The sequence below is a fragment of the Manis pentadactyla genome, chromosome 14, assembly GCF_030020395.1.
Source record: "Manis pentadactyla isolate mManPen7 chromosome 14, mManPen7.hap1, whole genome shotgun sequence".
Lineage (NCBI taxonomy): Eukaryota > Metazoa > Chordata > Mammalia > Pholidota > Manidae > Manis > Manis pentadactyla.
In genome coordinates, this window is record NC_080032.1 from 12,035,446 (window position 1) to 12,047,629 (window position 12,184).

The following is a 12,184-nucleotide window of genomic DNA, read 5'->3' on the forward strand; positions in this document are numbered from 1 at the left end:
TACTTTATTGAAAGAATACAATATATAATACATTTAGCATACAAAATATATGCTAATTGACTATGTTATCAGTAAGACTTCAGATCAACCATAGGCTATTAGTAGTTAAATTTGGGGGAAGTCAGTTATCACCCAGATATAAACCCATGCATCTGTAGTTCAATATGACAAAGGAGCCATGAATATACAGTGACAACAAGTCAGTCTCTTCAATAACTGGTGTTGGGAAAACTGGGCAGCTACATGAAAGAGAATGAAACTGGATTACTGTCTAATTCCATACACAAAAGTAAACTTGAAATGGATAAAATATTTAAAAGTAAGACATGAGACCATAAATCTCTTAGAAGACAACCTAGGCAAAAATCTCTTGAACAAAAGTATAAGCAAAGTTCTTCTGGACACATCTCATGCAAGAGAAACGAAAGCAAAAATGAATAGGTGGGACAACATCAAACTGAAAAGTTTCTGTACAGTAAAGGACACCAACAGAACAAAAAGGCAGCCTTCATTTGGGAGGATATATTCATAAATGATTTATCTGATAAGGGTTTAACATCCAAAATATATAAAGAACTCATAGAACTCCACAGCAAAAAGAAAAAACAACCTGATTAAAAAGTGGGCAGGGGACCTGAACAGACATTTCCCCAGAGAAGAAATACAGATGGCCAACAGGCACATGAAAAGATGCTCCACATCACCAAGGAAATCCAAATGAAAACCACAAGGTGGTACCACCTGACACCATTCAGAATGGACATTATCCAAAGGACAATAGCAAGTGCTGGCAAGGATGTGGAGCAATGGGAACCCTCCTACACTCTCGGAATAGAAATCGGCGCAGCCCCTATGGAAAGCAGGGTGGAGGTTCCTCAAACAACTGAAATAAAATATACAACCCAGTAATTCCACTTCTAGAAATTTACCTGAGGATAATAAAGTCCCTGATTTGTAAAGGTAGATGCATTCCTGTGTTTATTGCTGCATTATTTACAATAGCCAAGATACGGAAACAACCAAAGTGTCCATCAATAAATACATGGATAAAGAAGAGGTGGTACATATACACAATGGAATATTACTCAGCCATAGAAAGAAAGAAATCCTGCCATTTGTGACAACATGGATGGGCCTAGAGGGTATTATGTTCAGTCAAATAATCCAGGCAGAGAAAGACAAGTACCATATGATTTCACTTATTTGTGGAATCTAAAGAAAAGCAAAGTGAACAAAATAGCAGTAGACTCATAGACGCTGAGCAGTGACTGGTGGTTACCTTGGGAGAGGGGTTGGGATTAGTGGGTGGTGAGCAGGAAGGGGATAAAGGGGCACGAAAGATCTCAGTCATAATACGAGTTGTTTGTGGGACTGGTAACACAGCATGGAGAATATAGCCAATGATTCTCTTACATCTCTCTATGCTGCCAGACAGTAACTGCACTAGTTGGGGTCAGAATTGAATAATGTGAACCACTGTGTTGTACATTCGAAACTAATATCAGATTGTATATCATCCATACTTCAATTTTTAAAAAAAGGTATTCGAGTTTCAGCTGCACTGGGTGGGCGTCAGTGGCCCCAGCCCTGCATTGTCCAGGGGTCAACTATATATGAACAGGAGTGACAGGACCGACAGTGTGCTGACCTCAACACACATTCAGTGTCAGGAGCGCGGGGAAGGTTTGTGATGGTGATAGATTCCCTTCCTTGTGGGAAATGCCTCCATACTCATCTCAACCCTTCTAAATTTCTGAAGTTAATTTTAATTGATGAGGCAAAAAAAAACTGCCATATTTTCCCCAGAGCTGAGAAGTGACAGGTGCAGAGTATAAGAGGAAATGGTATGTCTTTCTAAATGGAGAAAAGATAAGGCAACCAACTTGATAAAATAACCAAAAATAGAAATTGAGGAATAAACAAAACTATACAACATATTTGTAACTCTGTATGACAAGTTAGAGAAAGGAAATTTTTAGATGAGAAAGGAAATTTAGAGATGAGAAAAATATTTTGAGAAAAAGCTGACAAGTCCATTAGTAGCAACAGCATCCTGAGAAGATCTTTATGAACATACCTTCACAACAACAGTGGAGGTTTCCAGTGAACTCGGTAAGACAAATTAAAGAAAGGAAATTTTAAAAAGACGAGAAAAGTACTTTGAGAAAAAGCTAACAAGTCCATTAGTAGCAACAGTATTCTGAGAACATCTTTGTGAACATACCTGTACAACAATTGAGGTTTCCCATCTCAAAAGGCTCTAGGTATGAAGCTGAGAGTTTCTCACCTCTCACCAGAGTGAACTACTCAGCTCACAGTGTGGCCGATGAAACAGAACCCAAGGTGGGCATCACCACGTTACCGTGGCCACAGCGCATCATAGAAGCCTGAGAGTGGATGCAGCCCCACCCACCTCAGGTCCCACTACCTCTGTCAAGACAAGTGTGTATTCAGTGGACAAGTGTGGCGCTTAAAAGAAAGTTCTGTTTCGAATTTTATTGTTGTTAACAACCATTTGATCAATAAATATGAGAGATGCCCTCACCAAAAAATATATATATATATAAACACACTTCCAATTGTAAAACAAATAAGAAACCAGGATGTAATGTATAACATAAGGAATATAGTCAAACTATTGTAACAACTTGGTATGGTGATAGCTGGTACCTAGAATTATCATGTATATAAATGTTGAATCACTGTGTTGTACACCTGAAACTAATGTAATACTGTGTGTCAACTACCCTTCAATAAAAAATAATTATCCAGGAAAAAAAAAAAAAAAGAAAGTTCTGTTTCAATAACTGAACCCTAGTCTCACACATTATTCTCCATTTCTTAAACACGTTACATAAGGGGAAATAACCAGCCCCCCAGATACAGCCAATAACCAAAATTTCAGGGGTAAGTGGGAAAGACAAAACATTTTGAGAATAAATAGGGGTCCCATTTTTTCTGTGAAATACCAGCCCTTCCCATTTCTAGCATCCTGAGTCACCAGACTTTTCTAGAATGATTGAAAGTCAGTTCCAGATGAAATAAAGAGCATTAATCGAAATTCAGTTTAGAAAGTCATATTTTTCTAAAGCATATATTCATCGAAATATATGTTTTTCCTCTCATCATATATCTATCCTACCTACTTTTTCTCTGTGTGAGCCAAGACTATGTACTTAGATCTCTTAATCTTGTGAATTTACTGAGCAATTTCTTGGTCATTTTGTGTGTGAAAAGGTGACTCTTCACTAAATAATGAAGGGGGAAAATCACTGTATTTTTCACCACTGCATTTCTTTGAGGCTGACTGAGTTAAGTGAAAAACTTATACTTAATGCTTTTCTAAATGAAATATTTTGAATAGCCCCCAAACCTCAAGATTAAATGTGTACATTGTTGCAGAGGCCATCTCTGCAATAATCCAGCTGAACCTGAGAGGGGTGGATGGGAGATTGAAGAAAAACACAGAGAGAGGTACAAGAAAGACACAGAAACCAAAGTTAGGATGACCGCTCACTGACCACCGGTGGCAGACATGGGGTACAGTTTTATTTCTGAGCACAGCTTATATGCACAGCAGGGTTCTGGGTTTCACGGGGGCAGGTTTGACAGTGTTGTGGATGCTAACCTGGCCAGAGATACAGACACAGTATCTACCTACAACTCGCCGCACGATGGCATGTGCATGTGTGCACTGGCCATGTGCCCCTGGCCTCTGTCAGCCTTTAGAGAGGACAGAAGAGTAACCGGGCCAATGGCCAGGCTGCCGCCTCAGGTGCGGTGTGACCGCCACCACCCCCAGGCTCCTTGACGGCTGTGCTTTACACATTTTCCCATAGATCGTCACATGACCCCTGGGGCTCAAACTGGAAACAGTGAGCCCACAGCCAGAGCAGGGAGAGTGGCACCGCAAAGCCCCTTCCCTTGGCTCTGCATCTGCACCAGGCTGCCCTAGCTTTGAGCTGTGTCTGTGAGCATCTGTGCTTCACCTGCATTTATTTTGTGCATCCGTTAAGAAGATGTGCCCTAAGGTATCAGAAAAGCCTTAGGTTCTTTTGGGGGTCTGCAAATGCTGAAAATATTTCCATATGAATGAATGGTAATTGAATTTTGCTTCACATCATTTTGGCTTACAAAAGGTTTCATACATATACTCTACTTTCAGGTATCGGGAGAAACCTGAACTAGAACCTAGTTTTTGTGGGGCTTGAAACCTAACTTTTGGGAGGATCTCTAAAACACACGTATAAGCACACTCACATACATACATATACACGGGTGTGTACAGCTTTGGGAGGAACCCTGGAGATTAAAGCTTGCCAAACTGCACTGTTAACTGCCTCTTGTTCCTTCCATGGAAGCCCTTCCTTTCCCTTATACCTCATGGGTACATCTGCATCTCTACCAGGTTGTCATACAGTGTCACTTTTGGGTTATCTCGACTCTACGTGAATTCATTGTCTGCCATGTATTGACCACTTTGTACCTAGTACTTTGCTAAGTGTTTTCCTCACATCCTGTTTAATCCTTTAGAAATGGGTTTCTCAGCCTGGGTAATACTGTTGTTCTGGACCAGGTGATTCTTTTTGGGGAGAGGAGACGTTCTATCTTGAGAGCTCTTAAGATATTTAGCAGCATTTCAGCCTTTCCCCACTAGATGGCAGGAGCGCACCACACTCCCACTCCAGGTGATTAAAATATTTCCCGACATCGCCAGATATCCACTGGCGGCAAAATCCCTCTGGTTGAGAACCACCGCTGCTGTAGAAATACTGTTCAAAGAGTGGTTTGTTAGCTGCAAAGAGGTGACCACAGAAACTGAGATGAAATGTTTAGAAATTTAACAGTTTGACGTTGTTGCAACATCCAATCAAGTAGATAGCTACAGGTGTCCCTGAACTGGAATGCTTTGCAGGTACACAGAGCTGCTTATTAGTCATGCACAGTAGGTGTTTAGTGGCCCTGGACAGATTAAAAGTTACAAAAACTAGCCCTTTACCACAGTTTGAAAAACACTACAGTGGGTATTTTTGTTTTCATTTTTAAAGAGGAGGAAACACTCCAGTAGGTATTTTTTTCTGCACTTTTATAGAGGAAGAAACAGGCAGATTGTATAATTTTGTGTTAGGTCATGTAGCATGTAAATGTAGATGGAAACCCAGACAGTCTGACCCCAAGCCCTGAATTCTTTTTTTTTTTAACAGTGGTATATTTATTTAGTTAGTTATTTTTAAATTTATTTATTTTTTGGTATCATGAATATATACTTACATGAACAACATTGTTTACCAGATAACTCCCATTATCAAGTCCCCACCACATACCCCATTACAGTCACTGTCCGTCAGTGTAGTAAGATGCTGTAGAATCACTACTTGTCTTCTCTGTGCTATACTACTTTCCCCGTGCCCCACCCCCACATTATGTGTGCTAATCGTAATGCCCCTTTTTCCCCCGTATCCCTCCCTTCCCAGTCATTCTCCCCAGTCTCTTTCCCTTTGGTAACTGTTAGTCCATTCTTGGGTTCTGTGAGTCTGCTGCTGTTTGTTCCTTCAGTTTTGTTTCTTTGTTTTTTTCAAAAACCACATTTATGTAAAAGGTATCTTTAAAACAATGCCATGGATACTTAAAAGGTTACATGTAGTTGTGATTTAATATGGCCATGAAAATACAGCATTACCCATATTTTCTGTACCTAAGGGAAAGCTGCTAAGTATAATAAGGATCAGATAGTCATAAAACAATAAACTTGGAAGATATTTAATGTATCCTGTCTCTGTTTACTGCTTGTTGGAGTGGTGTGGGTTTTTAAATCAGCTTTTTAAAAAAAAAAAAAAAAGACTAAATATAGTCATTCGAGTACAAATAGCTATATTATTTTAATCTGAAGAGGTAAGAATGTATGTTACACCTTGAGGAATAAGTAACATACAATATAGGAGGAAAATGATATAAAAACAAATTCTATTAAGTCAAGAGAATCAGTGGGAAACTACATGTAATGCTATATAGACTTTATATTTCAGATTTCTACAATAATAATTTCAACCTGTAATAACTAAAAAGGCTTTGACCTTTTAATGGTCAATTTTACTATACTTTCCTATTTTTAAATACAATATTGTCACTAAATCTAAAGACAGATATGAGAACACTTTAGGAAAGAGTCCTTCTCACTCAGTGTTACTTCCCCACTGCATATATTTAGTTTTTATACTCTTATTATGATATGCACACAATATTTTGATATTTCTGCCTCACTGAACAAATGAATGAGTTTTGCATGGAATCTGTATCATTTCTTCCACATGGATGCATCTCTATTCTTGTTCTCAATGATTTTGTCGTGAATCTCCAAGCCATCTGGTCTGTCAGCAGGTCTATTTTCCAAAATTTTTGAGACATAAATTCCTTCTGGTAATGTTTCTTCCTCATTCTGATTTGGTCGACCTCCTATAATATTGAATCTCAATGTGTCATTTTCTCTTTCTAACACAATGGTGAGTGGCTTGTATTGTCCATCCGGGTCCAGGGCGCTGCGACGGGCGCGCGCCGCGCCCGGGCGAGCCGCTCCTGCAGCCCCGAGGGCCCCGGGATGCAGCCCCGGCGGCGGGCAGTGCGGAGGGCGCAGCGCGCCACGTGCGCCGCCAGCTCGCGCGGCCGGACGGGGCGGCGGCGGCGGCGGGCGCGGTGGTCGCAGCGGCCGCGCAGCTCCCGCCCGAGGCGGCGCAGCGGCGGCACCCGGCAGGGCCCCCCGGGCAGAGGCGCCAGGGCCCGGCAGCACCGCCCAGAGCACCCGGCTGTTCCTTTCGTTTTTGCTTTGTTCTTATACTCCAAAGAGGAGTGAAATCATTTGATATTTGCCTTTCTCTGCCTGGCTTATTTCCCTGAGCATAATACCCTTAGGACCATCCATGTTGTTGCAAATGGTAGGGTTTTTTTCTTCTTATGGCTGAATAGTATTCTGTTGTGTGTATGTACATCTTCTTTATCCATTCATCTACTGATGGACACTTAGGCTGCTTCCATTTCTTGGCTATTGTAAATAGTGCTGCGATAAACATAGGGGTGCATCTGTCTTTTTCAAACTGGGCTCCTTCATTCTTAGGGTAAATTCCTAGGAGTGGAATTCCTGGGTCAAATGGTATTTGTATTTTGAGCATTTTGAGGAATCTCCATACTGCTTTCCACAATGGTTGAACTAATTTACATTCCCACCAGCAGTGTAGGAGTGTTCCCCTTTCTCCACAACCTCTCCAACATTTGTTGTTGTTTGTCTTTTGGATGTTGGCCATCCTAACTGGTGTGAGGTTATATCTCATTGTGGTTTTAATTTGCATTTGTCTGATGATAAGCGATGTGGAGCATCTTTTCATGTGCCTGTTGACCATCTGAATTTCTTCTTTGGAGAAGAGTCTGTTCAGATCCTCTGCCCATTTTTTAATTGGATCATTTGCTTTTTGTTTGTTGGGGTACGTGAGCTCTTTGTATATTTTGGATGTCAACCCCTTATTGGATATATCATTTATGAATATATTCTCCCACACTATAGGATGTCTTTTTGTTCTACTGATGGTGTACTTTGCTGTACAGAAGCTTTTTAGTTTGATATAGACCCACTTCATCATTTTTGCTTTTGTTTCCCTTGCCTGGGGAGATATATTCATGACGAAGTTGCTTATGTTTATATTCAAGAGAGTTTTGCCTATGTTTTCTTCTAAGAGTTTTATGGTTTCATTACTTACATTCAGGTCTTTGATCCATTTCAAGTTTACTTTTGTGTGTGAAGTTAGACAGTAATCCAGTTTCAATCTCTTACAGGTAGCTGTCCAGCTTTGCCAGCACCAGCTATTGAAGAGGCTGTCGTTTCCCCATTGTACATCAATGGCTCCTTTATCGTATATTAATTGACCATATATGCTTGAGTTAATATCTGAACTCTCTATTGAGTTCCACTGGTCTATGGGTCTGTTCTTGTGTCATTACCAAATTGTCTTGATTATTGTGGCTTTGTAGTAGAGCTTGAAGTTGGGAAGCAAGATCATCCCTGCTTTTTTCTTCCTTCTCAGGATTGCTTTGGCTATTCGGGGTCTTCTGTGGTTCCATATGAATTTTAGAACTATTTGTTCCAGTTCGTTGAAGAATGCTGTTGGTATTTTGATAGGGATTGCATTGAATCTGTAGATTGCTTGAGGCAGGATGGCCATTTTAACAATATTAATTCTTCCTACCCAAGAGCATGGGATGAATTTCCATTTGTTAGTATCCTCTTTAATTTCTCTTAAGAGTCTTGTAGTTTTCAGGGTATAGGTCTTTTCACTTCCTTGGTTAGGTTTATTCCTAGGTATTTTATTCTTTTTGATGCAATTGTGAATAGAATTGTTTTCCTGATTTCTCTTTCTGCTAGTTCATCATTAATGTATAGGAATGCAACAGATTTCTGTGTATTAATTTTGTATCCTGCAACTTTGCTGAATTCAGATATTAGTTCTAGTAGTTTTGGAGTGGAGTCTTTAGGTTTTTTTATGTACAATATCATGTCATCTACAAATAGTGACAGTTTGACTTCTTCCTTGCCAATCTGGATGCCTTGTATTTCTTTGTGTTGTCTGATTGCCGTGGCTAGGACCTCCAGTACTATGTTGAATAACAGTGGAGAGAGTGGGCATCCTTGTCTTGTTCCCAATCTTAGAGGAAAAGCTTTCAGCTTCTCACTGTTAAGTATGACATTGGCTGTGGGTTTGTCATATATAGCCTTTATTATATTGAGGTACTTGCCCTCTATACCCATTTTGTTGAGAGTTTTTATCATGAATGGATGTTGAATTTTGTCGAATGCTTTTTCAGCATCTATAGAGATGGTCATGTGGGTTTTTTTCCTTCTTTTTGTTGATGTGGTGGATGATGTTGATGGATTTTCGAATATTGTACCATTCTTGCATCCCTGGGATGAATCCCACTTGATCATGGGGTATGATCCTCTTGACGTATTTTTGAATTTGGTTTGCTAATATTTTGTTGAGTATTTTTGCATCTATGTTCGTCAGGTATATTGGTCTGTAGTTTTCTTTTTTTGTGGTGTCTTTGCTTGGTTTTGGTATTAGAGTGATGCTGGCTTCATAGAATGAGTTTGGAAGTATTCCCTCCTCTTCTATTTTTTGGAAAACTTTAAGGAGGATGGGCATTATGTCTTTAAATGTCTGATAAAATTCAGCAGTGAATCCATTGGCCTGGGAGTTTTGTTCTTGGGTAGTTTTTTGATTACCGATTCAATTTCATTGCTGGTAATTAGTCTCTTTAGATTTTCTGCTTCTTCCTGGGTCAGTCTTGGAAGGTTGTATTTTTCTAGAAAGTTGTCCATTTCTTCTAGGTTATCCAGTTTGTTAGTATATAGTTTTCATAGTATTCTCTAATTATTCTTTGTATTTCTGTGGTGTCTGTCATGATTTTTCCTTTCTCATTTCTGATTCTGTATATGTGTGTAGATTCTCTTTTTTTCTTAATAAGTCTGGCTAGGGGTTTATCTATTTTGTTCATTTTCTCAAAGAACCAGCTCTTAGTTTCATTAATTTTTCTATTGTTTTATTCTTCTCAATTTTAGTTATTTCTTCTCTGATCTTTACTTTGTCCCTCCTTCTGCTGACTTTGGGCCTCATTTGTTCTTCTTTTTCCAGTCTAAATTGAATTTAGACTGTTCATTAATCATTTTTTTTAACTTAAAATGTTTTTATAAATTTTAAATGCTGTATTTGAAGTGGAAATTACTTTACTGACTCGAGCAACTGAACTGCCACCTCTGGGTTTCAGCTTCCCCTGTCACAGACTTGGAGGTAGATCAGTCTGTGTTTGAAATTCCCGAATCTTACCACGTTCAAGACAATGGCAGAAACGTGCAGTTGCAAGATGGAGAATCGGAGATAATGCAGTTTGCCATCCAGCAGAGCCTGCTGGAGTCCGGCAGCAGCCAGGTGGGTTTGTCAGGGTGAACGGCAGTGGGGGGAGGCTTTCCCTCCCGCTTGGCCTCAGTGTTGAGCTAACCTGAGAGGCTCATGCTACCTAACAAGCTTGGCGTATCTGTGGTATTTACAGAGATCACTGTGTATGTGGTACACCCAGTCTTTTACAGAAGCTTATCATAGGAGGCATCTGTGTAGCCCCCGTCAGCACCACCCACAGGATGCCTCCCTTTCCTTTTCCTGATGTGCACGCAGGTGAAAAGTCATGTGATATTTTGGAGTGTGCAATATAATTTTCTAGTACTGAAACAGTCAATTCATGCTAGTTTATAGCATCACATTTTTCTGGAATATTAGCTGTGTGGACAGTCTCATAGGAAGGTATGTGGATCTTAACCCCTTCTTCTTGCCCAAGGAAGGCCGATCATCATAGTGTGGTTCTGTAGTGAGTATGTGATGAAATCAGCAGTACACCCCATTCAGCAGTCCAGAGCCCCACCACCCAGGCAGCTGTTTCCAGATTCAGCCTGGAGATGTGCAAAGGCCTTAGACTTTGGGGTTATTCCAGTCATCTCATCATGGTGAGTAAGATAGACTTTGTTTTGTATTTTTCTGCAGCCCGTGAGAATATTTTAAACAGACAAGGATTTTATTAGGGGAAATGCCCGTGTGAGGGAAAGTAGGGAGAGAGCTGGGGAAGTGGGGGAGCTGAGAGACCACAACCCAAGTCTGGCCCTGAGGGGTGGGGTGGAAGCATCCTGGACACAAGGTCAGCAAAGCCATCAGGGAGTCCTCTGGCCAAAAGTGGCCATCAGACAGGTCCCATGTCTCCTCGGAGTGGGCCTGCCACATGCAGTCATCAGCTGGGAGCCTGGCCTTGGTACCAGCATGGCACGGGTTCCCACCCACAGCGGCTGGGGCCTTGGTCGGCTCTGCTCCTGTAGCTGGAGGCCCACCAGGCACATTTTTGTGGCCACCACTGAAGCAGACCCGGAGCCCAGCGTCCATCTCTTCCACCTTCCAGCTGTGTCACTATAAGCAAGTTATTTAACCCCTCTGAGCCTTAGATTCCTCATTGGTAAAACTGTGACCATAGTTCCTCTCATTTCCAAAAATGGGCATAAAGCTCACATGAGCTGTCATATAAAAAACAATTAGAATTGTGCTTAGGTTTGGATCCCAAATCCAACTGTCATCAATATTCTCTAGCTGTGTGACCTTGGGTTTGTGCCTTAACATCACTGGGCCTCAGTGTCCTCATCTGTAAAGTGGGAGGAGTAAGACTGGTCATTAGTTCCAATCAGACACAATGACTAGATGAGATATACAAAAGCTTTGTTGGGGAGAATGCCTGTGAAGCAAAATCGGAAGGGAGCCTGAGGAGAACCGCAGGGACAGCAGGCCTTGGAGCAGGTCTGACCTTCCTGGAGGAGAGCGGGAGGGAGGGCGGTTAGGGCCCAGGGGTCTTAGGTTGTGGTGCAGTTCTGAGGAAGTTGCAGGCAGGGCGTTGGGGAATCCTTGAGGATGAAATAGAGCGTCAAAGGAGCCATGCGTGTCCCAGAAATTGTGCTGCCCACTGTCCCTGCTGGCTCAGGCTGGCTGAGAGCGGCCCATGGGGAGCGTGGCCAGGTGAGAACATAGTGGTGCATTCAGAGCCTGGCAGCCTGTCAGTCAATTTCACCCCTGCAGTTGGAGATCTGGGGGGTGCTATGTCATGGAGTCTCATACACAGTAAGTGCTCAATAAATACTTGCCATTATGGTTATAAATAACTACCATCACTATGCTTACTCATGGCAAAGAGTGTTAGTAATCTTCTCTGCAGCCTGTGAGACACTCCCTCCCTCCACTGCCACTGCTAATAGAAAGCAATGCTTCTCTTAAGGTCATGGCTAAAAATCAGGCCAGTCTGGGCTTTGCTTCAGATTTTCTTTGAATGAGGAGTTAGTGAACAGAAGAACACACATGTCAGGGATGAGTGTGATTTCTAGGAGTCATTTGGTTTTGTTTTCTCATACAGTCCACTAGAGAAAATCAGCTCATGGGCTGCTGTCCTGCACTGCATCAAATCCCAGCCACGTGCAAATTGTTTTTCTTAAATAATTCTCCCCACCACACCTTCTCCCACCCACCCAATCTCCCCAGAAGTAGAGTTATTGTGGTTCCAGCCTAAGGGCTGCCCTGGTGGATGTGGTGGAGAAGGAAACAGGAAACCATTAATCAGTTTA